At 48.2% G+C, this 26,966-nt stretch overlaps 1 long non-coding RNA gene across 1 annotated transcript; it reads right to left on the bottom strand.

Moving 5' to 3' along the window:
• Nucleotides 1–1,991: 1,991 nt before the first annotated feature.
• Nucleotides 1,992–10,970, bottom strand: LOC136794319 (uncharacterized). Its single transcript, XR_010840913.1, has 3 exons — nt 10,873–10,970; nt 9,234–9,291; nt 1,992–2,108 (listed from the first exon to the last, which is right to left on the bottom strand). It is a non-coding gene; the product is annotated as an uncharacterized lncRNA (long non-coding RNA).
• Nucleotides 10,971–26,966: the final 15,996 nt, after the last annotated feature.

Below are 26,966 nucleotides of genomic sequence, written 5' to 3'. Positions count from 1 at the left end.
CCTACTCCTAAAGCAACTAGAGAAAGAAGCCTTGAACATTTTGAATTAAGTGATCGTGAACCTGCTGTCTGTCTGTCTGTCTATCTATCTATCTATCACAGGATTGTAATGAGGATTAAATGAGTTAATATTTGCACAGTGCTTAGAACATTACCTGGCACATAGTAAGCACTATGTGCATATATTTTAAATAAAATAATTTTAAAAAATAATGACTGTCTTGTTTAAATCACTCAGGTGGTAACCAGGAGAGAAGGTTCTGGCCACTGAGTGCAGGCATGTCTGACACTGGAAGCTGTGCTTTCTGTGTAGCCTGAGACACCTCTGACACACCAGCGCTGGGACTCATGTCCTTTGGTCCTTAAAACTAGCCTTGTTTATACAGTAAGCTGAAGCACTCTCTACCTTCTGAGAGGATTATTCAGTGAAACCAGGTCTCCTATTTGTATTAGTTTGGTAGGGTTGCCATAATAAAGTACCACAGACAGGGTGGCTTAAACAACAGAGGTTTATTTTCCCACAGTTCTGGAGGCTGGAAGTCTGAGATCAAGGTGTCTGCAGGGTTTTTTTCTGAGGCCCCTCACTAGCTTACAGATGGCTGCCTTCTCCCTATGTCCTCACATGGTCTTCCCTCTGTGTGTGCCTGTGTCCTAATCTCCTTTTCTTATAAGGACACCAGTCATATTGGATTAGGGCTCATTTAAAGACCTTATTTGAACTTAATTACCTCTTTAAAGTCTCAGTCTCCAAATACAGTCACATTCTGAGGTCCCAGGGGTTAGGACTTCAATATATGAATTTGGGGGTGTGGATCACAATTCAACTCCTGCCTCTATTTTAAGACACTAGATGAACTACCTCTCACACTAGCTGTACCCCATACACGTGCTGGCTCATTCCTGCCCCAGTGTTTTTCGAAGTGTGGTCAGGATCACCTAGAGTCCAATCACTTGGGCCCTTAATAAAAATAAGTTTGCCCCCTCAGCCTGTGAATCAGAATATGGGGGAGGGGATTGCAGGCCCCAGGTATGGAGCTTGCTTGGTTTTTTACATTTATATAAAGGCTTAGTTTAATTAAAGAGATTCAGGAAAAGTCAGGTAGCATGGTAGCTCCCACCTCATCCCCAACCCCCCTGCAGTCTCCTCCCCCACCTCTGATACCCCATCCCCAAAAGGGTTGAAAGAGGAGCTAGAGAGAGAGGGGCAGCCCTATGGGAAGTTGGAGGGGAGAGCACAGTGCATCCTGATGTCTCTTATAGTGTGGGTCACCCTACAGGGCAACATAGAGCCTACTCTCCCACTCAGAGCCTCGAGGTCCCCTTCAGCACAGACAGGCAGAGCTTTGCAGTGTAGGTGCCAGCAGGGGAGGCCGTCCTCCCAGGCAGTGCCAGGGTGCAGCCTGACCTCGGGCTCCAGTCATTTCCCGTGCGCAGCACCCCTGCCCCTGTCCCCAGCTCCTGGAGACCTGGAAGCTCTCCCTTGCCCCTCAGATTAGCAGAAGACCTGAGCCTTGGATCGTATTTAAGAGACAGCGATGGGGCATTTTCCAGAGCCCCAAGCTGAAGCAGCGAGCAAAGAGTGAGGTAGCTCCTGCATCCACGGACTCCACTCCAAAACATCCAGTGATGTTGCGGGAGGTTGGGTCATGCTGGCTTCCCGCAAGCTGATGTCGGGCACGGATTTACCATTTGCACGAGCACAGCCGATCAACCACGACCCAACCAACGTGAGCCTCTGGAGTGGGTGTCTGCTGCAGGTGTGTGTGCACACACCCTGTCCCACACTCGTGTCTGGGTGGCCACTAGCAAAACAGCAGTGAGCTGGACCCTAACCTGAAAAGGTTTTCCCAGCACCGTGACAACCATCAAAGCGAATGGCGATAATCCATCCTTCACCTTTCTTTGCTGGCTCTGGCTTAGATTCCTCATGTCTTAAAATACTTGCTTGGCTGGCAGTGACTCACCTGGACTAGCATTGAACAGAACAGGCAGGAGGTGCTTCCTTCTGAAGAACCGTCACAAACTTGCACAGCATCTGAGGTCTTTCATGTCACACATTGTTCCTGTCAAAGCGGAGACGTATTTCCTACTCTCTCGTCAAGGTTGGAGCTGCCAAAGAAAGTAAAGTGATTAGGATGTGTCAAACTTTGGCACTTGTCCTAAACAGTGTTTAAAGAAATCAGGTTTATCTGAGAATCTCTACCACATCCTCTACCCAGTGCAACAGGGGCCCCATTTTTGATAGGACACTCTCAAAACTGAAAGTTCATAGGTAGAATCAGTCACCTCCGTGTCGGGTCCTCTAGTGGCATCTCAGGCAGTGTCAAGCTCTAATTGTTGGGATTTCATGAATTCTGAGTACTTCACTGATTTAAGAACTCTCTGGAAGCTGGTAATTTTGAAACTGCATTGTTTGTAAACTGGAATTAATAAAAAGCAGGGTCAAAAGTTTTACTGTCCAGTAAACTGTGTTTATTCGTCCTCTCTTGATTCCACCTGAATTCTACAGGCTGTAAATTGAGGTTTATTGGAAGTCAGACCTGGATTCAAATCACAGGCTCACCACTTATTAGCTGTGTGACTTTGGCCAAGTTACAGCACTTCTCTGAATGTTTCCTCAACTGCCAAAGTGGAATTGATTCGATCTCCCACATTGCACAGTAGTGAATATTAAAAGAGATCACGAATGTCACAGTTGCTGGCACAGAGTCTGACCCATAGAGGCACATTCCCTTTCACATCTCTCCCTTTCCCCCTGCTATTTGAAATGAGCATCATTTCTGGCTCACTAATGTTCTAATATTGGCACATTTCAGTCTGTGGTTTTGCTTTTAGAATGTCATAAATAAACCTCCGGGAAAAATTAGAAATGATCAGTACACAGAGCCCAAGACCAGCAGTCTCTGAAGTCAGGAGAGATGGTTTTTATGTTCAGACAGAAAGACAGGAGCAAAGATACTTGGCAGGAGTAAGCAGCAGCAGGTTCCTCTTGAAAGCTTCCTTAAGAATTCTCTGTGAAGTGTGATAAGTCGGGGGCAGCTCCAGGGGCACAGGCAAGGTCCCCGGGAGCCCAGCCATCGCCACACGCGGCCTCCATCCTACACACCATCCCCCGTCGTCCACCCCTGGTCGGGTCCGGCTCCAGTCCCCGCTGACTTCTCCAGCTCTTCCCATCAGAACCTCAGGTTTTATTATTTGCTGGGTTTTCCCCTCATTCCTTCATCTGCTTGGTCTCAGCCTCCCACCAAAGAAAGGACAGGTTTGAGCCCCGCTACACCCCTTATTAGTTGGGTTATTATGGATAAATTACTTGGCCTCTTTGAAACTCAGTCTTCCCATCTGTAAATGGGGATCCTACATCGTTAGGTTGTTATATAAAGACCAATGTGAATAAAATGCATGTCAAAGTATTTTGCAAAGTGCTGAGAAAAAAAAGAATTCAAATCCCTCTTAGCATGTATACCTCACTGGCACATAGCAGGTGCTCAAAAATATACTTTAGGTCACGTTTTGATTACAAATCTTTGCCATGGGAATGCTGTGCAACACTCCAACGCACCAGGGGTCATCCCAAACAGTCCTCCAAGGGGCCCAAGTGTTCCTGGGTGGTTTCTGCAGAGAATGTGACATTTGCTGTGCGTTCGCCGTGTCCAGGCTCAGACTTGGGGACAGCTTGTACAATCTCCAAAGGATAGGTATTAACTAAGGTTCCCTCACCACGTGTGTGGCAAGTGAAGCCACATCAAGACTAATAATCCAGATATTAGTTTGTTACCACCATCTCTTACACAGAACTTAATCCCAGCAAAGCGCCTTCCCTCCTGTACATTTGGGGAGCCCCTGGGGTAAGATGTCTTACCCGTTCTCACCAACAAATCAATGGCTGGGTGCCAGGCCCCACCCCTTTCCCTGCCCTGCCTCTTCGCCCAGGCAAGACTGCACTGTGGAGAAGATGCCTTTCACCCCGTTATGCTCATTTCTGGGGTCCCCATTACGGCGAGCTTGTACCTCTGCAAACAATCTGTTAGCTTTTAGAGACAGCTTTGCCCAGGAATCAGACTTGGGGTAGGGCCCAGAATAGATTAACCACTGTTAGCACAGTGTACTCCAACCTACTCCCTTCTTGGACCTGGATGCTTTGCCCCTTGGCGAGCTTACCATGCTGGGCTCCTGGCAGCCACTCCAACCCCCGGGGGTTTCCCCACTAGCTCAGCAGATGGGACTGAATCCCAGTGCAGGCTCCAGCATGCAGGCTCCAGCTACACCAATGAAGAAAGGAAGGCTCAGAGGGGAAAGGAACTTACCCAAGGTCACGCAGCCAACAGGCGGCAGACAGCCAAACCCAGAGCAAAGTCCAAATCCCATGTTCTCTCTGATCCAAATCCCATGATCAAAGTGGCAACGTGACACACTGTTCTGACCCTGCAGTCCCTACAGCAGGGCACACTGTGCCGGTCACTGTTTACTGTACGTACTTTTCTCCTCCCCAGAGACTTCAGTCTCTTTCTGCTTGGTTTCTATTTGGATTTATGCTTTCAACATAAAAAGCTGGGGATTCCTTGCCATTTCACCCTCCTTAGCTCCCTCCCATTAGACTCATAATTTATCTCCATGTTATTTGGCTCATGGTTAAAAGTACCGTGGTGCTTATACAGAGATGAGAGAACAAGCAGGTCAACCTTAGCCAGGGTTAGTAGATCTGAGAAAAACACAAACCCCTTGGCTCGGTTCCCAAAGCCCCTACAACTTGGCCACCCTACACCAACCCTCTGCTCCAGCAGAAAGGTCCTGACCCTGAGTTCTCCTCATTCTGTCCCCACTGTAGCCTGGTGCCTAGAGGGGTGGGGCCTGTGCCCCCCATGTGCTCACACTAACACAGCTGTCCCTCCCAGCCCATTCCAATGACCTGGCGTCTGCCCCCCTTCCTCACTGACACTCCAGTTCCCAGCAGGGATCCACACCCAGTCCTGGCCCCAGCCCTCTTGGCCCAAGAACTTGACTTTCTATTGTGGCCTTGCCAAAGCTCTTCTTGGGGCGCTAGATGCCCCTTTTTCCCAAGATGCTGCCAGGGGACCTGCCTCCATCTAAACAAACCTCCTGACCCCCATTTCTTCCCCAAGCTTGAACTCTCTCGACTACCCTAGACTTGGGCTGTTATCAGCTCCACTCATCAGATGAGGAAACTCTTTTTTGGGAGGGAGGGGATGCACACCAGCCTGGCCTCCTGAGCTGGCCACTTCCTGGGGTCAGGCGACTTGTCGCTTTCTTTGGTGGGCTCCTAATGTACCAGCAGCCATGGCTCTTGGGTGCTCAGTCAATGCAGGGGTGAGGGTAGGGGGACTGAGTCTTCAGTTGGACTTCTTAAAAGACCTTAGTTTATACCGCATACCCCCCCACCTCACATTCCTGGTCCTTCCATTCTTTCTTTGTTCTCCATAGCCCTTATCACCATTCTGATAGCCTATGGGTCCCCTTCTCCAAGTAGAGAAGTGAGCTCCCTGAGACCTGAGGCTGCTTTGCTTGAGCACCTGGCCCACGGTGGGTGCTCAATAACTCTCTGTGGAACGGATGAGTGGAACGCCCGTGGCCTTGGCAGGCAGCACCAGAGCGCACACACCGAGGCGCTGGGAAGACCAGGAGCTCTCGTTTCTCAGCTGTCACAGAGGCCAGCTGCCTCAGGGCTGCCAAAGAGGATTTCCACACCTCCTCCATCTTAGCCGGGGCAATACAACGTCTACAAGGGCTTCCCAGCACTGCACTGGGTGTGGGAAAGGAAAAGCCTTCCCGCAGCTTCTTAACCTGCCTGGACTCGGCCATCCACCCTGCTGAAAAAGGGATTGTACCTGCTGCTTCTGCACGCCCTAGGCCTGTCATACCCCGACCCCGCGGCACCATCTCTCCTTCCCAGACATGAGCTGTCTTACCCACCTTTACACCCCAGTGCCCGGCGTGTGATAGATATTTGATGAATGCCTAGATTCCACGTGAGAAAGGCAGCCCCTTCTGAATTAATTATGTGACTCAAAATGCCAGGGCAGGATGAGTTTATTTCTCCTTTATTATGATTAATGATTTTATTTTTCCAAAGAGTTTTTCAATTCTGAGATTTAAGTTTTATATACTGTAAATTTTAAGATATCCCTCCTTTCAAAAAAGACACAGCATAAATTTTAGAGTAAAACTGATGGTTATGTTTTCTCTCCCTAGAACTTAAATATCTCTTTTATTGAGGGCCGATTTAAAAAAAAAATAATGTGGAGTGTTTTATGATACTGAAAATAAAAGTCTGTGAGGAAAAGCTGATGTTGTCTTTACTATCTCTCTTGGAATAATTAAACTTCGTATTTATTACAAAAAGCTTTTCTTAAAAAAAACAAAAAACAGGCAACAACTAATTATCCAGTTTCTCTTGGATTTAGGAGAGGGTGATTTACTTTCAAAAGAGGAAATAAGACACAGAGAAAAAGTAAGACAGTTGTTGTCACGTCCAAAAGAGGAGAGACCAAACAATTTCTAAATGGAACTATTTATGGATACTAAATAGTACTAAGTTTTAAACCAGACTGGACATTTCATTGATTATATTCCTCAAATTCAACAATCAGAACTTAATTTAGTCAGTGTGGTAAGAAAATTTAAGAAGAGAAAAATTCTGCTTTATGATTTTCTTCTTTTTTTAAAAAATTTATTTTTGATTGCATTGGGTCTTCGTCGCTGCATGCAGGCTTTCTCTAGCTGCAGCAAGCAGGGACTATACTCTTCGTTGCAGTGTGTGGGCTTCTCACTGTGGTGGCTTCTCGTGTTGTGCAGCACAGGCTCTAGGCTCGTGGACTTCAGGAGTTGCAGCACGCGGGCTCCATAGTTGCGGCATGTGGGCCCTAGAGCACACGGGCTTCAGTAGTTGTGGCTCGCGGGCTCTAAAGCACAGGCTCAGTAGTCATGGAGCACGGGCTTAGTTGCTCCGCGGCATGTGGGATCTTCCTGGACCAGGGATCGAACCCGTGTCCCCTGCATTGGCAGGCGGATTCTTAACCATTGCACCTCCAGGGAAGTCCTATGATTTTCAACATTAGTTATCTACGCTGATCACAATTTATGGATAAGTGTACAGGGGCCAGTTCACTTCATGCCGTGGAAATACTCCATTCGTCCCTGAGAGTTTTCGAAAGTTAAACCCCAGAAGGCAGTGTGGTGTTCCTCTGTTGTGCCTGCCTACATAACAATCAGTATGGCATTCCTGCTAACAGCATTCAGATTGTTTCTGGGGGGAGCCATGCCCCACCCCCTCTCAGTTCCAGAGGTTAGGAATAGTCATGTGACCTAGGCTTGGCCAATCAGGAATTGACTCAGAAGCGGGGACATGAGTAAAGCTGGGCCAATAGGAATCTGATTTGGGATTGTTGCTGGCGCTATTGAAACAGGTGTGCTTTCCTTTTGGGGATTGCTAACACTTGGAGCTGCGGTGTGAGAGTGAAGGCTACACAAAGGAAAGCAGACAGATGGTAAATTCAACTCACACTGCAACTTGGATGTATCAACAAACGTAATTTCTCTAGCTTACCCATAATCAATCTGGCCCTCCACTGGTTAGTAGGGGTTGAAACCGGTTTAAATCTTGGTGCAATCCAATAATTCCAATATCCTCTCTGAGAACAGGCTCAGTTTCTCAGATGGCCTCCCCCATCTGCTGCTCCACCAATAAAGATGATGGTGTCTGGCCAGTATTCACCTGTACCCTTCATTATGACTGAACTTGCTGATAAAATACTAAGATATGCCTGGAGCAGCTGGTAAACAGGTGCTGCCTTGAGTTCCCTAAGCACCTCCCACTGACCCCTCCCTGGGACTTTTCCCTAAGCTCCCCACAATCCATCAGTGAAAATGTTAATCCTGGAGACAGCAGGGCACTCCGTGCAGACTGGTCAATGAGCCTGAGCCCGTAAGATTTTAAAATGTTTTGGCTATCATCCCTGTAGGGTATATATAGTGGGGGTAGAAGGAGGGACTGTGCTTCTGCATCCTCATGGTGTTGAGAGAAAGGGAACTCCTGGCCTTGCACACACCCTTGAGTATAGCTGCCCGGTGTCTGCCCATGTCAGGACAAGGTCCACTTTTTGCCAGGACTGGGTGTGCTGCCAGCCTCTGATGTGAAGTCTGTGGATGGCGAGTTTGTAGTCTATCCACAAGTCTGAGGCATTGCTCCCTGGCTGACACAGCTTCTTCTTTGCTCTTCCAGGTGCTTCTGACTTCTGGCCATGAATTCCTATCAGTCCTGGCCCCAGGGGTCCGCCCTGCAGCCTGTACCACTGCATCACCCCACCACAGTGATCACCCTGGCAAGCTGGCCACAGACTTGTTGCTACATCTGGGTAGGGTCCAAGCTACACGGGGACCTAGCATAGCTTAAAAAGTCCATTGTGGGCCTCCCTCTGTCAGACCAAAATCAGGCTACCCAGGCTCTCCCTCTCATACTTCTGGAACCGTGGCAGGGGATAAGGTCTTCCCATGCCTGTGGGGCTAATCATTACTTTTCCACCACAGTTGCTCCTCCCAGCCCTCTGGTCTTGTTCTGCTGCTTCTGTCCTTCCACAGTCCCCCTTTCTCCCTCTATCTAGACCTCTCATACATAAAACCCAAGGTTTAGTCTACCAAACCCAGTCCTTGATCTTCTAAAGAGGAAGGTAATGGAATGTAGAGGCTATTTTCTCAAGGTAAGAGCTTGGATTACAGGGCTTTCATTTTGCTACCAACTCTTTTTTTTTTTTGCAGTACGCGGGCCTCTCACTGTTGTGGCCTCTCCCTCTGTGGAGCACAGGCTCCGGACGCGCAGGCTCAGCAGCCATGGCTCACGGGGCCAGCCGCTCTGCGGCATGTGGGATCTTCCCGGACCGGGGCACGAACCCATGCTCCCTGCATCAGCAGGCAGACTCTCAACCACTGCTCCACCAGGGAAGCCCCAAACTCTATTTTTTTTTTTTTTTTTTGTGGTATGCGGGCCTCTCACTGTGTGGCCTCTCCCGTTGCGGGGCACAGGCTCCGGACGCGCAGGCCCAGCGGCCATGGCTCACGGGCCCAGCCGCTCCGCGGCATGTGGGATCTTCCCGGACCGGGGCACGAACCCGTATCCCCTGCATCGGCAGGCGGACTCTCAACCACTGCGCCACCAGGGAAGCCCCCAAACTCTATTTTTGAATGTCAGAAGCTGAGTGTTACTTTTTCTTTCTCTTTGCATACCTTCTGGAAAGAATCTTCATCCCCTCCTCCAAACTTGAGTAGACTAAATTCATATGCTCTGAAAGGCAAAAGAGAAAAGCACACTAATAACTTCAAAACATAATCCCTATTCCTTGTGACAACATCTTTCAAGCACCCTAACCTAACCATGCCTGAAGCCAGTAGCCCAGTTTAGCAAACCAGTGGAATCCATTTTGGGTTTAGCTGGTTAGAGCTGGGTTTCAGTCACTTGCTACTTGGAGTCCTGACTGACGCGGGAATAACAGCAGCTATTTCACATGATTGTGTAGCATTCGGCACAGCTTCACACGCAAGTGGGGCTGGTTAAATGCATTTGATGATCAGATTGCTGCCATGGCTAGAACCTGACAAGGACAAAGCTCGTTTTGAAGAACTCCCCAAGTCCATTCCTAAACCTTGCAAATGCATTGCTTCCTCTCATATGGTAGAAGGAAAAGAACCAAGAGAGGAATCTTTCCTTTGGGTTATCTGGGGTCAGAATCCCCTCTCCTCCCATTCACCCCTGTGGAGGCTCTACTGAGACCCCATCCTATTCCTCCCTGTTAACCCTTCCTGCTTCTCCTTACCCTTTAAACATGTTTCAGTTTCCCGTAGCAAAAAGACAATAACAAAAAACTCATACCCAGGGACTTCCCTGGCAGTCCAGTGGTTACGACAATGAGCTTCCACTGCAGGGGCTTGGGGGCGCAGGGTTCATCCCTGGTCGGGGAACTAAGATCCCACATGCCCTGCAGCTCAGCCCAAACAAACACACAAACGAACAAACAAAAAAACAACTCAGGCCCAGTTGTAACTTCCCCTTGCGGGCCAACCAACTCTCCTGCAGCAGTGGGCCATAGCTACTACCCCTGCTTCCCCTCTGCCCTGACTCCATTGACTTCTAACCCACCGCGGCTTGGTTTCTGCTCTCACATCCCCACCGAAACTGGAATCACACGCGCCAATAACTTCCTCATTGTTGAGATCAACAGGCACATTCCAGGACTAGTGCGCTGAACCTCTCTGTGTCATTTCCCACTCCCAACCACCTCCTGAGCCTGGATAATCTCTTCATTTGGACTGTTTGATGCCACTTTTTTCCCCAGTTTTCTTCTCACGTCTCTGCCCCCTCCTCAGGATACCTATTTGATCCTTAGAAGCTGGTGTGTGTCAGGGTTCAGTTCTCATCCATCCCATGATCTTCTCCATCTGCCTGCTCTCTCTGGGTCATCTCAGCCCCGCCCCAGCTTCAGTGACTACCTGTGTCGACCCTTTCCCAGTGGGCATCTTCGGGCTTCTCTCCCATGCTTGGCACCTACAGTCCTGACTGCCTCCTGGATGTCTTCCCTGGAAGTCCCATAGGCACATTAAAATATATATTCAAAACAGGCCATCTTCCTCTCAGATTGGTTTCTATTCCTTTACTTGCTATCACAGTAAATGGTATCACCATCCGTGAAGCTGCACAAAGTACCTGGGAGTCCTGAATTCCTATTTTCCTTTCCCCTTTCCCTGCTTACTGAGGCAGACCCCTTGTACCTGGGTCCCCCAAAGCAGTGTGTGTAAATGGACGAATGAACTATGGGGGACACAGAAAACCAGGGCTCTAACTTGAGTCTAAAATTTGATGCTGGTTTACCTTTCACAGTTTTTCACTGCTTCTTCCTTAACAAGAGGGACAATCATTGTACCAGATGGTCTTCACCGCTGGTCATCTATGATTCAAGATGACTCCAGTCTGTTACCTCCGGTGCTTACCCACCATTCCTTCTTATCCACTTAACCCCATTGCTCCTGCTTGTGCCTGTCCCGCCTAGGAAAAGAGGAGAGAGGCCCCTGTGATAAAGTAGAACTTCAAACGTAAATTGCACCACCTGGCAGAACACATTTCACCCTGATAAGAGATCCCGATGTATCCCTGCAGCCACCAGGAGTCACAGTGAGGGTTGGGAGTGGAGGAAGGAAAGAGGGAGGGGGAAGGACAGGGCAGTAGGAGGAAAGATAAACAGAGGTCATTTCCTCCCTTCCTTGTCTTGCCAGGTCACGTAACCCTGTGTGAGTCTTCCCAAGTGCTGCGCGGCGCGGGAAAGTACCTGCCCTCTCTTGCAGACGACTTCTGTTTGGAAATGAGTACCCTGACCGTCTCATGAAAGCCTGTGCGCCTAGCACTTTCCACTTCTCAAAACATCGCATGAATATGTTTGAGTGACTTCCAAGTGCAGGCTTTGTGCTAAGCAATGTGCTCCTTATCTCATTTAAGCCCTGCGACCTTAGCAGGTAGGTCCTGTTTTTTATCTCCGCTTTGCAGACGAGGAAACTAGGGCTTAGAGAGGTTAACTGCTTCACAAGGCTATCCAGCTAGCAGTGCAGTCCTGCAAATCATCAAATCAAACCCAGGTCTGTTTCATTTTATGTCTAAGTCTGGGGTGGCCACGGTTACACTGCTTCTGATGTATTCGTGGTTATCTTCCATACCATACATACATTTAGGACATGGTACATCCAGGCGCTAGATAAACGCTCAGTGAAGTAGTGCCTAAACCACGCCAATAAGAGCTGGATCTGGTCCCAGCTGGCAGAATTCAGAAATGCAGCTTTAGGCGGTTCCCAATGCTTTCTTGTATCTCAATTTCCTCATCTGTAAAATGGAGGCACGAAGCAAACGTCCTCCAAGGAGCCTGTAGCATTCTGTGGCTCTATTCCAATAGTGCAGTGTCCCCAACACGCTGCCAGGAATCTGGACGGAGAGCGTGATCAAACGAGCAGTATTCTCCGCGGGCGCTCCCCTGCCCCACCGCTGACGCATGCGCCCTCGCCCGCCGCCCTAGCGCCGAGCCCAGAGCAACGCGGCCCCTCTCCGCGCATGTGCAAGCCCTGGTGGCCCGAGTGCGGACCGCGGGTGCAGAGACGGCTCCCTCCCCCGGCGCGGCGGAATCAGTGCCGTGGGTAGGGATGGGGTGATCCTGCCAGGAACGAGCCGGGGCTCACGGGGGATGCGCCCGGCCCTCGTTAGGAAAGGCCACAGCCTCCCCCAAGGCCCCTGGAAAGCTGTTCCCGTGCGGAAGAGTGTGTTCCAGCCTCCGCGCCTTCGCTCTGGACGTGCTGGGCGGCACAGAGAGGCCGTTCTTTCCCAACACAGATGGAAACGCTCCCCTGGCACTGCTGCCTGGGGTGTGGAGGAGGGGAGGGCCCCGCAGCTCTGCCGAAGCCAGGGAGGACTTTCCTCTCAAAAACCATACTGGTGATTAAAATGAAAACGTCTAAGGTCACCGAGGACATTTATCCAACTAGGAGTGGGGAATGGGAGGTGTGAGGCATCACCTGATAGTAGAAGCTCCTAAAGGGCAGCTGGCACTGCAGGGAGGCCCACCCTTCATTGCTGCTTAGGGATGAATAACAGAACCTAGACAGCTATTTTTACACTGGTTGAGAGAGAGAGGGGTGGGGGGAGCTACAGGGGACAGGACCTAGGGAGAGAGCAAGTGCAGCCTCTTCCCTACTCATCCCGTGATCTTTCTTATTCCTCTTCCCAATGCGGATTCCCTTCCCAGAAGTTAAGAATTATTTATTATTTTGAAATCAGAAAAGGAAGAAGGGTGCTAATCAAAAAGTTCCCTGAACAGTGAAAATAAATGAGATCTCAACATTCTGAAATTGCCCCTGTAGGTCGGTCCCCTCAGTCCTTTCTCCCCTTGTTTGCCATCTTTTGAATGTCCAGGTCTGAGGTTATGGATCTGAATTTTCTTTTCCCTACTCAGGGATCATGGAATGGCCTCTAGGAGGTTTGGGTCAGTGGGCTGGAGGAGACAAGGAAGCGGAGCCCTTCTACCAGGATGCTATTCAGGTTGTCACTGTTTACTGTATGACTTTGTCCTGAAAGGCCTGCTTCTTCAAACGGGGATTTTTAGGCCATGTTAAGTTCTGGGAAGGCAGAAGGATGTCCAGAAAGTGTGGTGGTTGCTTTCAATGTTCAGCTGATACGAGGCAGCCAGAGCCTGTGCCTGTGCTTTCGTCTGTCAGAATAAATATGGTGCTGAACTCACCAGTCCAAGGAGATGTACTATGGGAGATAGTCGCAAGTTGCGTGGGGAACCACTGCTGACATCAGCTCACTTCACACCACTCAGGCTACTTTGATTCCATTGAACTTCATTTCGTTTCCTCCCCAAGCCCTAACAAATCTGGAAAAAGGAGGCACAGAAAATAATTTCAAAAGTTAAACGAGGCATGAAATGACCCCTGACATTAAAGGGAGGTTGTAGAGGTTCACCATCTTAAGAGTTTGCTTAGAGGAACCGTTTAGAAGTTTTTGTCTGAGAATGATGGTGACCAAAAACAGAACAAAACAAACCCCTTACCGAGGAGGAAAGGTTACTTGGAGCTCTTTATTTCATTTGGCACTTCGAAGATTCACCAGATCACATTAAGGGTATAGGGTTGGGGATGTGTGGGGGCAGGATGAATGTGCTTCATCTGTGACTGATGTCTCCCACAAAGAGAAGAAAGTAATCTTTCCCTCTGCAAAGGGAAGTTGGAAGTCAAAGCTGTGGAGAAGCATCCAACCCAGAAGTACCACAGCCTCCCAGGTTCCAGCACAGCTGGACTCTTAGATATTCATCCACTTCTTCCAAAGGCAGGTCAAAGAAGATGGTGTTTTATTAAGGAGACAGTACAATTCAGGGGCTCTTTCATAGCAGAAACCACCCCCTGCCCCGGCCGCCAAACACCCCCATTATCTGTATTCCAGTTCCTTTTTAGCTGAGGTTGAGGGGAGACGCCCCCAAATGATCATTATTATTGTTTGCATGTATGTTTGTTTATTCTGTTTGGCTTTTAAAAACATAGCAGAACTTCTGTATCCAAATGGATAAAGACCCTGAGAGCTTTCAGATCACTAAGAAAAGTGGGAGCACAGCCATCCATATCCATTCCAGCAGACGATCCTATGCTAGTCCCCTCTCTTCTATCCCCAACAGGTTTAATGGTGGTGCCACACAGTATATTCAAGTGTGGGCAAGTTGATCCCTCCCTCCAGTCACCTTTACCGGACTGTCACTCTGTGTCTATAGCAAGTTAACCCAGGTCTGAAGATCAGAAAACCAGGCTCCTGAAGAGATGAGGTCTCACAAGAGATTAGTATGAATAATCTGCCTTTGCATATCTCCTATCAGCTATCATATTTATTTTTAAGAAATCTAAACTATTCGAGTTCAAAATTCAGTGTCTTTTTCCTGTGATATGGTACAGGAGAAGGGGTTCCGGAAGTGGCAACTTAATTTGTATCTAATTTCAGCAAAATAATTGCAGACTGCTCCCAGCCTGAATAAGCAGTGAGGTATAGCTCACAGTAGTTACTTATTTTAGAAGCACTCCCTCAGGATGAATGCTAGCTATTTTCAGTTGCATGTGGGAAAACCAAGGGCACTGCCAAGCTGTGGCAAGTTGGCATCGTGTATGAGCTGTCAACCTCGATACTTAGTTCCACTCAGATTCACTTCTGATTTTCAGTTGGCGTGTAACCTTTTTCTTTATTCACTTGGGGGTCCTCATCACTTCCTCTGTCTGCCTCCCTACCTTCCCATCTATCTCTATCCTCACAGGCAGCTTTGGCTGAATCCATCTAATAATAACAGTATGAGTACCAAGCGGGTTGTATAAAATCCTTAGGGAGAGATGTGAAATGAAGCACATTGTTCTTCAGGGCTCCTGGGGACCAGAGTGTACCCACTGACAAAACCAAACTAATATGCAGTGAAATTATACATCTTTCCCTATAATTTATGCAGAATACGATAATGCTGGGATCGTGCCTGAAATAGCTATGGTACCTATGGCAGGCAGCCTCTAAAACGGCCCAAAGATCACCACCTACTAGTAGTCACTCCCTGTATGAACCGTCCTCTCATGTGGGCTGGACCTAGCGACCCTCTAAACAAACAGAAGATGACAAAAGTGACAGGATGTCACTCCTGAGACTAGATAACAGAAGATGTCTTTTTGTACATCTCTCTCTCTCTCTCTCCCTCTCTATCTCTCTATCTCCGTCTGTCTCTCTGCCATAACTGCCATTTCATGAGCTTCCCTATGGATAGGTAGGTCCATGTGGTAAGGAACCGACGTCTCCAGCCAGGAGCCAGTGAGGACCTGAGGCCGCCAACAGCCATGTGAGCGAGCCTGGAGGGGGAGCCTGCCTCAGTGGACCCTTGAGATGACCGTAGGCCTGGCTGACACCTTGACTGCAGCCCGTGAGACCCGGAGCCAGAGGACCACTAAACTATGTCCGGACTGCTGACCACAGAAACTGTGAGATAATACATGACTGTTGTTTTAAGCACCTAAGTTTTGGAGTAACTTGTTATACAGTAGAAATACTATTATTAATACTAATATTCCCTTAAGCAGATAATTAGGAGCTTCCAGTGACCTCACCAGGGGTCTGTCTCCAGTCTCACCTCCTGCTATAGCCCCTGCCATCACCTCTGGGCCCACTTTTTGGCCACATCTTACTCCTAGGTATTTTTGTGTCTTTATATGAGCTGTTTCTTCTGCCTGAAATAAGCAGTCTCCTCTTCTCCATATAAATTCCTGCTCACCCCTTGACACCTGGCTCAGATGTCTTCTGGAAAACCTTCCTAACCTTCCTAACTCCGCCAGACAGAGCTCCTGTCCCCTGCCTTGGGCTTTGCCTCTGCCTGTGCTTCGTCACTCACGCTGTGCTGTCCTGATTGGCAGATGGGCTAGATTGCAACTCCTGGAAGGCAGGACACTTTTATTCATCTTCCAGTCCCTGTTACCTAGCACAGCACAGTGATAAAACACCATTTCTGGAACAGATCAATGGCTGTTTTGCAGAAGCAAGGATCCTAGGTAGCTAGTTCCACCACCAGCTGATGCAGAAATTTTACATAGCATCCTCTAAATGTGTGGTAGAAGAGTACTTTGAGTAATTGGACAATACATGAATTTTAAGCACTCAACTCAATCAGCAGATCCAACACTGTAGCAGCCTACAGTGTTGTAAGGCTCTCTTGGTCTGCTATCAACTCCTCAGCCCTTCAGTTAAGGTCATGGGAGTTGACAGTCCTGTAATCTGAGTTGTTGTCATTTCAACCCATGACCTTTGATTTGTTCCAGGCATCACAGACCTTCCTTCCCTTCATTTTTAGAGGAAGCTAGAAAGAAACCATGAAGGAAGGCATCCTTAGGGATAAACCTGGAAGAGGGGGGAGTTTTATTTGTATCCCAGTTGTATTTGTATAGCAATCTAGCCCATGAAGAGAGGGCTCATTGCAGGGGAGGTTGCTGGAAGATGGTATAGGTGTGGAATACGTTGTAAACCTATCTACTCTGTCACCACGTCCTGACAATTGTGCCTCCTATATAGAATCTTCCCCCTTTCTCTCCTCTGTAGCTCTTCTCCTAGTCTTGAATTCACCTATAACAGCTTCCTAACTGGTCTCATGACATCCACTTATGACCCTTTCCAAGCTCTTCTTTCCAAACTCTTGTGGCCAGAGCAATCTTTCTAAAATGCACATTTGATCACATCGCCTGTCCACTTAAACACTTCAGTGGCTCCCTTTGAATGGCCTAGCTCGAATCCAGCCTTGTCATGCATGCTGCCCACCTCCCTGTTTGTGCTGTGGTCACACTCGAGTCTTTCATGACTTTGAAGACACAAGTGCCATGCCACACGGAGATGCACAGACCCTCCTGCCCTAGTTAATCCTATTCCTTCAGATTTCATTTCACTCATCAATTCCTTAGAGATTTCCCTGATATCCCTTATTAAATCAAACCCCTTATTATGTACTTGGGGCACCACACATTGCAATGTCATGTTAATTTGCTTGGTTATTTGATCAAGGTCAGCTCCTTTTCTATTGTGTAAGTTCCATGAGGGCAGGCATCATGTCTGTTTTTGCCGACATTGTATTCTTGGTACCTAGTATGACCGGACAAAGAGTGGGCATTCAATACATATTTGTTGACTTGAAGTGAGTGAATTATGGGTGCTATTAAGGGTACATGGAGGAAAAGCAGAAATGCAGGAAGAATAAGGACTTAATGGAACCCAGAGCTGGGGCACAGGATGATAATTTGAATGCACGCCATCCTAAAATAGGATGTTGGAGTTTCTTTAGACTAATTGCAAAAGTTGCAGAGCGCACAACATTTATAGTTACATGTAACTTCCCTTCCCCCAGGCCACAGCCGCCTCAGGGAAAACCAAGGATTTCGGGTCAATTCCCAGAGGTCTTTGGCTCTGCCTTCTGAACAGCTCGCAGGCGCCACCCGCCTCTGACCGCAGCTCCACCCTTCTCCGCTGGGGGTGTAATGACCGCCTTGCTCTGGCTGCCCGTGCTGGCGCTTCTGCGCCCTCTCAACAGCGCCCCCGCACCCCCTCACCCCGGCGGAGAATTGTCCCCCCACCCGCTCCTCTCCGTAGGCGATTCCCATCCTTCCTCGGCTGTCATATCTCTCAGTAGTTTCTTAGCACACAAGTCATTTCCTCTTCTTTGTTTATGAATCTTAAATGGAAGCGTCTAGGGCCTGCCAGTTGGTGTCATTTCCCAGTCCTTGTTTCTTCCAGGGCCTGACAGGGCTGGAGGTGGCAACCGTTCATCCCGCAAACATTTACTGCATGAGAGAGAGAGAGACAGAGAGAGAGAGAGAGACAGAGAGAGAGAGAGAGATGAGCAGATGCGGCGCTGGTCCCAGGAACTTGTCATCTGCCGGGGGCACCTTCAGGTACCTTCACCTCTGAATGAGGTATTCAGCTGTCAGACGGTGGCTGAGAATCCATCCTCGCGACACTAATTTTTGCCCCGAGCCAGGAGTTCAGAAGAATGTTAATCTGCTTTTCTTCCAGCTTTCCTTACGCAGATGACAATATTATTACTCTCAGCTTTTACAGTGCAGGTCGATACACAGATCACAGGGTCCAAGAGGGCTCCTGAGTCATTTGAGAGAATTATCTTTTTTTCTTTTCTAGGTCTTCCATCTCTGCGAATCAGCGATGTGGAAAACCCGGCCCTCAGAAAAATTAAGGGAGGCTTGAAGTGAGCAAGCCAGAGCAGAGTGTTGGCAGGAGCTGAGGGCTGCTACGGTGGGAAAATCGAGCAGTGCGTCATCTGAGGGGCTCCGGGTGATGTCTGCCTCCTGTCAGCACCATCGGATCTCTTGGGCAGGGATGAAAATGCGCAGTACAGCTAGGGTATCCTAGAGGTGTGTGGTGTCCGGACAACCCGTGCCAGCCGCATTTACTTTTCCGAGTCATTTGAACAAAGCAGCTGTGGGGCTAAGCTTGCTGTGACGAGAACCCACAACAGATCCAGAAAGCCTCTGCCCTCACCGCCTTCGCTCCCGCAGCGCCGCACTCTTGTCTTTTTAGAGGTGTGAGCCTCATCTCACGGCAGCTGATGGATAAGCTGTCCCTCCGGGCTGTGTGCTCCTCCAGGCAGGCAGGAGGAACCTTGGCCCGGTTTCCTCCGTGTCTCCAGGGCCGGGCGCAGGGTGTGGCATCTAGTAGGTATCTGATGAATAAATGAATGGCTATAGGGACATATAGGAGGCATAAGAGGCCCCTACAGTGGGAATGGGTTCAATAGCACCATACTGTGTTGGTTCTCTACATTCTGCAGGACCCAAAGAAGGAATACTCTGTCCTTTCTAGAAAAGACATGTCTCGTGTGGGGATTGCACAAGGGAAGGTGCCGGCCAGCGGGGGATCAGGCAGGCAGAGGTAGAGGAAAATGGGGAAAACGACATAGGAAATGATGGTGTTCATCCTAGGGAGACTAAAGAGTATGCCAGGCGGAACCCTGATTCTCCAGGAAATTGACCGAGAATTCCTGGGAACCGGGCTGGGGGAGGCCCGCTCTCAGGGAGCCGCATCTCAGCCCCCGCAGAGACCCCCAGGCGGACTCCCGCGCTTTCCCACGGAGGTCCACTAGGGGGCAGGCGGAGGCAGGGGAAGAGGTCGGGCGGCAGCCAGCCGGCTCCTGGGCTGGGCGCCTCAGGCCGCAGTGCACCCAGGCTCACATCCAACACACTGGGCTGTTTGTATTACTCAGACAAGGCCCCGCCTCTCTTCCTGCCTGTTGTGGCCTCTGTGATTTTATACGGTGTGGCCTGTGACATGAGATACCACGAGACCATGGTAACCAAAGTACACAGCTCGGTGTGAATGTTAATAAACAGGAAAAAAAAGTAATCCCTGGTTTTCTTATTTTACTCACCATTTGTGGTTTTTCTGTCCCTGTTTCACATTTCCTTTATTATCCTGAACAATCAAGATGTACCCGAATTCCACTACTCTTTAAAATGAAAAGATAAATGGAGAAAATATGCCCTGGTCTCCTGTCATGTAGCCTTGAAAGTAGCGACTCATTTCCTCATGTGCGAGTTATCAGTTCCTCTGGATATCCTGCCAGCACGCCTCTTGTGTACCAACACATCATCTCAGGAGAAAATTATGTTCTTGATAATTCCCACATGCCTTGAAAAGTCATTTCCTTCTAAGAAACTCCTGATGATGGGAAATCTTAATTGGTTTAACTTTTTCCTAATCCTAAAGTATTGAATATAAACAGCACAACTGTCTTCCCATATAAATTATCCTCCTATACATATTATCAGGCCCACAGACCTGGGACTCAAATAAACTAGACTGAGCATGAAGGAATAAACATTTTACCAGGCCAGATCACAGAAATGAAAGTCTTTGTATAGAAATGAGCATTGCTTCATACAAAGTCAGAGGGTTTGAAAGTTGTTTTCCTTCCTGCTGAGAATGTCCGATTAGAAGCCCATCAGTGCTTGATAACATTAATAGAAAGCCTTGCTTTAATGAAGTTAAAGACTCTTCAATGAATTGCATCTTTAATTGTCATGAGAACAAACCAACCATATTACATGGGCCATTGGAAAATGGTAAAACCATCTTAAAAGAAACGGTTTTCTAGTGGAATCTGAATTCTTAAGCAAACCTTTCAGGCTGCAGACTTTCTTGAATGCTTCCCCTGATTTCATTCCAACAGCAATCACAGCTGGGAAATATAAAGTATGATGTCAAGTTACTTTAATGGTATGCAAAATTCTCAAGAATTTTCTAAATATATGCATTTCCAATGATACCATAGACCAGTTGGTCTAAAATTGTTTGACTTTCAATTAAAAACATAAACAAACAGGCTTGGATATATTTGGACACAATATTGCTGGTGGTTCCAGATTCCATTGTTTAAAGGTATTCCATAAATACGACAAAAAGTGTGGAGAAGGCATCCATCTGATGAGGTATTCAGGTTTACAAAGAAAGTAATTACAGGGCCAGAGACTCGGTGTCAGCCCTCATTCATCTAAATTCTCTTTCTCACATCAGCATAGCTTGACCTTGATTTTTTTAGAGGCAAGTAAAGGATACTGATGTAATTTGAATAAACCAGTTTTTAAAATTCCCTGAGGAGTCTGGAATCAGAAATTACAGGCTTGATGGACATAAGCTTGAAGGAGTAACCAACTCTTAAGTAATTATGGTGGTTTTAAAACAGTATCTTCCCTTCTTATTGAGCTAAAATTTCATCTTCTTTCTAGGGAACATTTATTTGTCCTATTCTTTGGAAAATACCCCAACGCTGGTTTCCATCCCTCCCCTCCCTGACATCTCCACCAGGCCCTTGGTGCCTCTGCAGTGGCCTCTGTGGTCAGTGGCCATCTCTGCTGCTAAATGACCTCCAACCTTCCTCGCCTTTCTCTGAGGGCAGGGGCCTCGCTTCTCTTCCTGACAAAGCACTTTCAGTCAACTCCTGGTTTTCTTCATGGTTGATTAAACTGTCTGTGTTTACTCAGGACCCTTCTCCTCTTTCTGTGTCCGGCTGCTGACCTTTCTGTGGGTTCATGGAAGAGGAGAAAGCTCACAGGGCAGCCCATCTGACTGCTTGTTTGCAACTCTGGTAAAGATTTGGTCCTGGAAAATGTTTAGGCCATTGAAATATTAGTATGTCTTCAAAGCATGTGACTTTCTGCCTGGGTAGGTTTCTGAGTTGCTGTTACTGAGTGAGGTCAGAGGCACGTAAACAACACTAGATGCCCTGTGAGTAAGAACTGCTAACATCTCTCTTGAACCTCACGGATGTTGATCATCTTGCCACTAGGCTCCACAGGGCTTCACACAGTTGTGGTTCCTAATAAGAGTAGGTATGGTCTTAATTGCTTGGAAATGGGAAGGAGAGAGAAACTGAAGCACAGGGAGTTTTGCTGAGTGGCCAAAAGACAAGCCAGAACAGATGCCTTAAATCAGAACGCCCTTTACAGAGATTCTTGTCAGCATGATACCTAATCCCCAGCCTGCATCCCTGGTCTGGGGCTCTCAGGCAAGCTCAGCTCCCCCCAGCGGCACCCAGGCTCTGGGCCCAGGTCAAATGCAATTTCTACCATGTGCAGGCATCCCCCCCTTCACCAAACACTATAACATCTACTTGTTGTACCTCTCAAAATGACATTTTTGTATTTTGCTTATTTGTGTGAATCTTAGGGGCACAGAGACTGTGCCTTCTGTACTTTTACTGCCTGGAAGCATGCAGTGCATACTTTAGTGAAAGTATAGATAAATGAAGGTACAGGTGGACATCATCTGAAGGCCGTCTCTTACGTTCCTTCAGTGCCACCTTACTCACCTGTGCTGACTCTTATCCTCCCTCACCATCTCTCAGAATATAGTCATCTCCCAGCTTGTACAACTGGCATGGCCTGACTTCTCCCTTTATTTGTTCATCTCAGCTTTATATAAAGCGCTACCTAGTTATCACTCTTCATCTCATATTGTAAACTCTTAGAGGACAGAGGTTCCATTGAACTCCCTTTGTCAATTAACTTGACTGTAACACAGAGAGAGGTTAGATGCTTAACGGACTTCAGAAGACGATGCTTAGAATCAGAGAAGTGGCTCCGCAGAGCTGACTGCTGGTCTTCTTCAAAGTGTCTGATGGTCCAGGACTTGCTGTATGTTCTCGGTCACCATTAAGCCCTCTCTTGTTATGAATCCCCCATATACATTTTGTTTGGTTTAGCAGCACGTGAGTTGGTGAGAGACCAGGAAAATCATTCTCTGAAGGCAAGGTTTCTCAGCAGCGGCTCTTTGACATTTTGGGATAATTCTTTGTGGTGGGGGCGGGGTGGTGGTGGTGCTGGGCGTGTGTGTTGCAGGGTGTTTAACAACATTCTTCATCTCTCCCTTAACTAGATGCTGGTCGTGTTCCCCAGCTGTGGCAACTAAAACCATCTCCAGACATTGTCAAATGTCCCTTTTAGTTGGGGTGGGGGCAGACACGCTGCTGGGGAGCCACTGTCTAAGGGATAAAAGCTGGAGGGAAAGAATGATCATAACCAGGGTTTCTTCCTTTCTTTGGAGGTTTCCTGGGTTTTTTTTAGAAAAATATAACCAGTCTGGTGCCCTGGCCTAACCAGTTTCAGGGAGAGTCTCCCAAAATGCATTTAAATTATACAGTACTTCACCTCTCTGCCTTTTTTTTCCCCTTAGGGGCCATTTTTTTCTCCCGTCATTACCACTGGGTTGGGCCCTGATTTCTGTGGCTTAATCCCATCTTGTTTCAGGAATCCCACTGACTTTTAACAAATTCTGAGGGGCACACGATGAACCTCTAGGAGAGGCAGCTGGCCAGAGGTGCTGGGCAGGGCTGCTTGATGTCCCCAGCCTGGACACTGCCCTGGTGAGGACATCGTGCTTGGGGATGTGCTCCTCCCTTTTGGGAAAAACTGGATTTTTAGCTCTTCCTTGGGAGTTAATAAGCCATTGGGGGCAATAACTCACACAAAACCAGGCTGCAAACCAGACCGCGACCGTATTTCCTTAAAACGCTTATCTCCTCAGAGCTCTGCCCAGGGTTTGAGCTCTGAATGTGGGCAGCGTGGATGTGGTCCAGAGTACATGCAGGGCCCCCAGGCCACAGGCTCCAGGCCCTGGCTGGGTACCTGGCCCCTTCTGTCTGTCTCAGCTGCCCAGGGATGACCCTTGTGTGCTGATGGGGGAGGGAGGGAGGAGGCTGTGGGATCTGAGAGGACAGTGAGAGCTGAAAAGATGTGCACGATCCTTAGACATCATTTACAGCTTCTGCTTCATTACAGGCCGAGCGCCAGTTACCCCTCCTGTGCAGACATCTTTCCAGTAGACACCGTGCCTTCCATTATCAGGAGGCCTGGGAAACAGCAATAGCTGTGATGGATGTGGGATCAGGACAGAGGTACTTGGATGACCTCATGAGATATTCTCTTCGGGCTGTGGGAAAGCCTGATGAAATAGCCCTGCTTCTGAGGAAAGTTCATTTCCCTAGAGAAGGGAACAGTCCCCACTGCCCTGGGGGAGCTGATCACTCGCCGAAGGGGGCTGATGGCCCCCGCAGGCTCTGGTTTTTCTGATCCCCATCTCCCTCCTTCCCTTGAGGACCATCTTCCTCTGTCATAATATACTTTACTCAAGGGTCTCGCCACTGTTTTTGCTAACACTGGGTCTCTCAGGAGTGACCTTTGGCATTCTGTGCACAGCTTTCAGAACCCAAGCATCAGTAGGGGTTTTTCCTGAGTGGAGCTGCAGCCTCATGGCTGCCCTGAGCGATAACCCCGTGTCAGGTGTGTTCTCCAGGCTTGTCACTGGGCCATATCCTGTGGGATGTCTTCTCCTTGACTGTGGTCTGATTTTGATAGACATTTCTGCTAAGTGGACAAGGAATGCCTTTGTGAAGTTCGTATGTCTCCTAATAGAGGGGCAGAAAAAAAAATAAAAGAACACCGTGGTCCCCATGTTTTTAACCAAGGAAAGCAGAAAGCCACCTCTTTTTCCATGCCATCAAGGTATCTGGTGCTGTCTTTGGAGCCTTGTTCATCAGAGGCTCTCTCCAGCTTGGGCTCTGGAGGGAGTGCAGCTCCACGGGACTGGCGGTAGGTCCTCAGAGGGTGGAAATGCATCAGCTCGACCCACTTTTCTGTCACAAACCAAGTGGGGAAATAAGCGAACCACATCGAGAGCCCTTTTTGCCACTTGAGTCATTCTCACTCCCATTGCTGGGCCTTTGTCGGAGTCCTTTGTCACTTCTGAAAATGTTATTTCTTAGGAAGTAAAAGAACAGTATGACCATGGTTAGTGCTGCTGTTAAGTTCTGTTACTTGAGGCACATTTACTATAATAGAAAAATGTGAATCTGACCAGTGTGTTACAAAGCTGGTTACTACCACAACTGTCAGCTTTGCCCCCACGGCACCTGCACTTCAAAAGCATGTTCTTCAAAAGCCATTGTGTTGGGGAAACGGGATGAACAGTGCTGTGAGGCTGATTTCTGTTCAGAAGGAAAGAGGAGAGAATGAAAAAAAGCCGTGTGGTTGCAACAGGGCTCTCTGCAAGTGTTGTTTCCACAATGGTCTGGTTCGTTGGTCAAGGATCTTGGTCAGGGATGTTCTGTATTTTCTCTGTGTATCTAGTTCGCATGACTTCTTGTTCAGCCCTGTCTCAGTCAATATTCTTCATGCTCATTTAGGCTAAATGTGCCTTTTCTTCCTTATAGGTGTCTCTGCTTCTCAGAGGCTTTCACACTTGGTGTGAGCATCCTCTACAGACATGAAAAGATATGAGGTCCTGGATCCCTAGGATCAACATGGAGCAGCTTTCTAGATCACTAATTTTACTCACAGACTTTTGGGAAATGATGTTTTATATGAAATAGTGATCTAACAATGGAGTTGTGTGCTCAGTTTGCATACATTTTATTTTTATTTTTTTTTACTTTTTTTAAAGCAAAGGCAGCAGGGCTGGAGCAAGGTGAGGAGGAAGGTGACAGGAAATATGGTTAGAGAGGTACTCACGGTCCAGATCTCAGAGGTCTTTTTTTTTTTTTTAAGATGTTGGGGGTAGGAGTTTTTATTAATTAATTTATTTATTTTTGCTGTGTTGGGTCTTCGTTTCTGTGCGAGGGCTTTCTCTAGTTGTGGCAAGTGGGGGCCACTCTTCATCGCAGTGTGCGGGCCTCTCACTATCGCGGCCTCTCTTGATGCAGAGCACAGGCTCAAGATGCGCAGGCTCAGTAGTTGTGGCTCACGGGCCTAGTTGCTCCGCGGTATGTGGGATCCTCCCAGACCAGGGCTCGAACCCGTGTCCCCTGCATTAGTAGACAGATTCTCAACCACTGCGCCACCAGGGAAGCCCTGCATACATTTTAAAGATAATGCACGATGCTTCAGAAACATTTTGTGCTGGTAGCAGATGCCATAAGCCACACCCCTGAGACTCCTGAAGTGGGTAGTATTATGGGTTGAATTGTGTCTCTCCAAATATGTTGAAGTTCTAACTCCTAGGACCTCAGAATATGAACTTATTTGGCAATAGGGTATTGCAGATGTAGTTCCTTAGGTGGGCCCCTAATCCAGTGTGACGGGCATCCTTATAAAAAGTGGAAATTAGACACAGACATGCACACGGGGAGAAGGCTATGTGAACGTGGAGGCAGAGATGGCAGTGATGTGTCTACCAAGCAAGGATGCCAAGGGTTGCCAGCAAACCCCCAGAAGCTAGGGGAAGGCCTGGAACAGATCCTTTCTCACAGCCTCAGAAGGAACTAACCTTGCTGACATGTTGATTTCAAACTTCTGGCCTCTGGAATCATGAGACAACATATTTCTGTTGTTGAAGCCCGTGGTACTTCGTTACAGGAGCTCTGAACAAACTAATCCAAGGGGTCAGTCTTTTCTCTCGCTGGAGGTGCTTCATAGGCGGGGTTTGAGATCCCCTGAACAGTGCCATTTAGGGTCAGACAGACCCAGCTTTGGATTCTGGCCATGCCATCTACAAGTCATGTGGCCTTGGGCATGGATCCAAAAGTCCCACTGCGAGGATATACTTATTTTTAAAATTTTTTAATTTTTAATAAATTTGTTTTATTTATTTATTTTTGGCTGTGCTGGGTCTTCGTTGCTGCACGCAGGCTTTCTCTAGTTGCGGTAAGCGGGGGCTACTCTTCGTTGCGGTGCACGGGCTTATCATTGAGGTGGATTCTCTTGTTGAAGAGCACAGGCTCTAGGTGCGTAGGCTTCAGTACTTGTGGCACGCGGGCTCGGTAGTTGTGGCTCGCGGCTCTAGAACGCAGGCTCAGTAGTTGTGATGCACAGGCTTAGTTGCTCCGCGGCATGTGGGATCTTCCCAGATCAGGGCTCGATCCTGTGTCCCCTGCATTGGCAGGGGGATTCTTAACCACTGTGCCACCAGGGGAGCCCCTCCATTGTGAAGATTTAAATGAGAGGCTGAGTATGATGATACCAGGCACGGGACCTGGTAACCTGGTGGGTTCTCGGTAGATATTACTCCTGTTTCCTTTTTCCCTTCTGACTTTCGTGTCCCTAGAGGTAATTTTGTCAGAGAGACAGGAGCTCAGGAGCCCTGGAGAGGTAAGATGACATCCTCAGTCACACCATGAGCTGGTGCAAGGTTGGATATCAAATCCAGGCCACCCGACTCCACACCTGTGCTGTGGTTCCCTATGATGTCGTCTTTGGGGGGCTCCCCACCGCCTGTTATAAAAATTCTCTGCACGTTTTCTCCCACAGACAGTTGCAAAGGTGATGAAATAGGTGACACTCTAGGCCCTGGATGCTCTTTGTACCATCTAGTGAGAAGTTCCTGCTATGGGTTCTTGCACTGTCCAGAAAGACTTCTTAACAGAAGAAATG

This window comes from Kogia breviceps, chromosome 5 (genome assembly GCF_026419965.1).
Source record: "Kogia breviceps isolate mKogBre1 chromosome 5, mKogBre1 haplotype 1, whole genome shotgun sequence".
Taxonomy (NCBI): domain Eukaryota; kingdom Metazoa; phylum Chordata; class Mammalia; order Artiodactyla; family Physeteridae; genus Kogia; species Kogia breviceps.
This window is presented reverse-complemented; position numbering and strand designations above follow the sequence as displayed.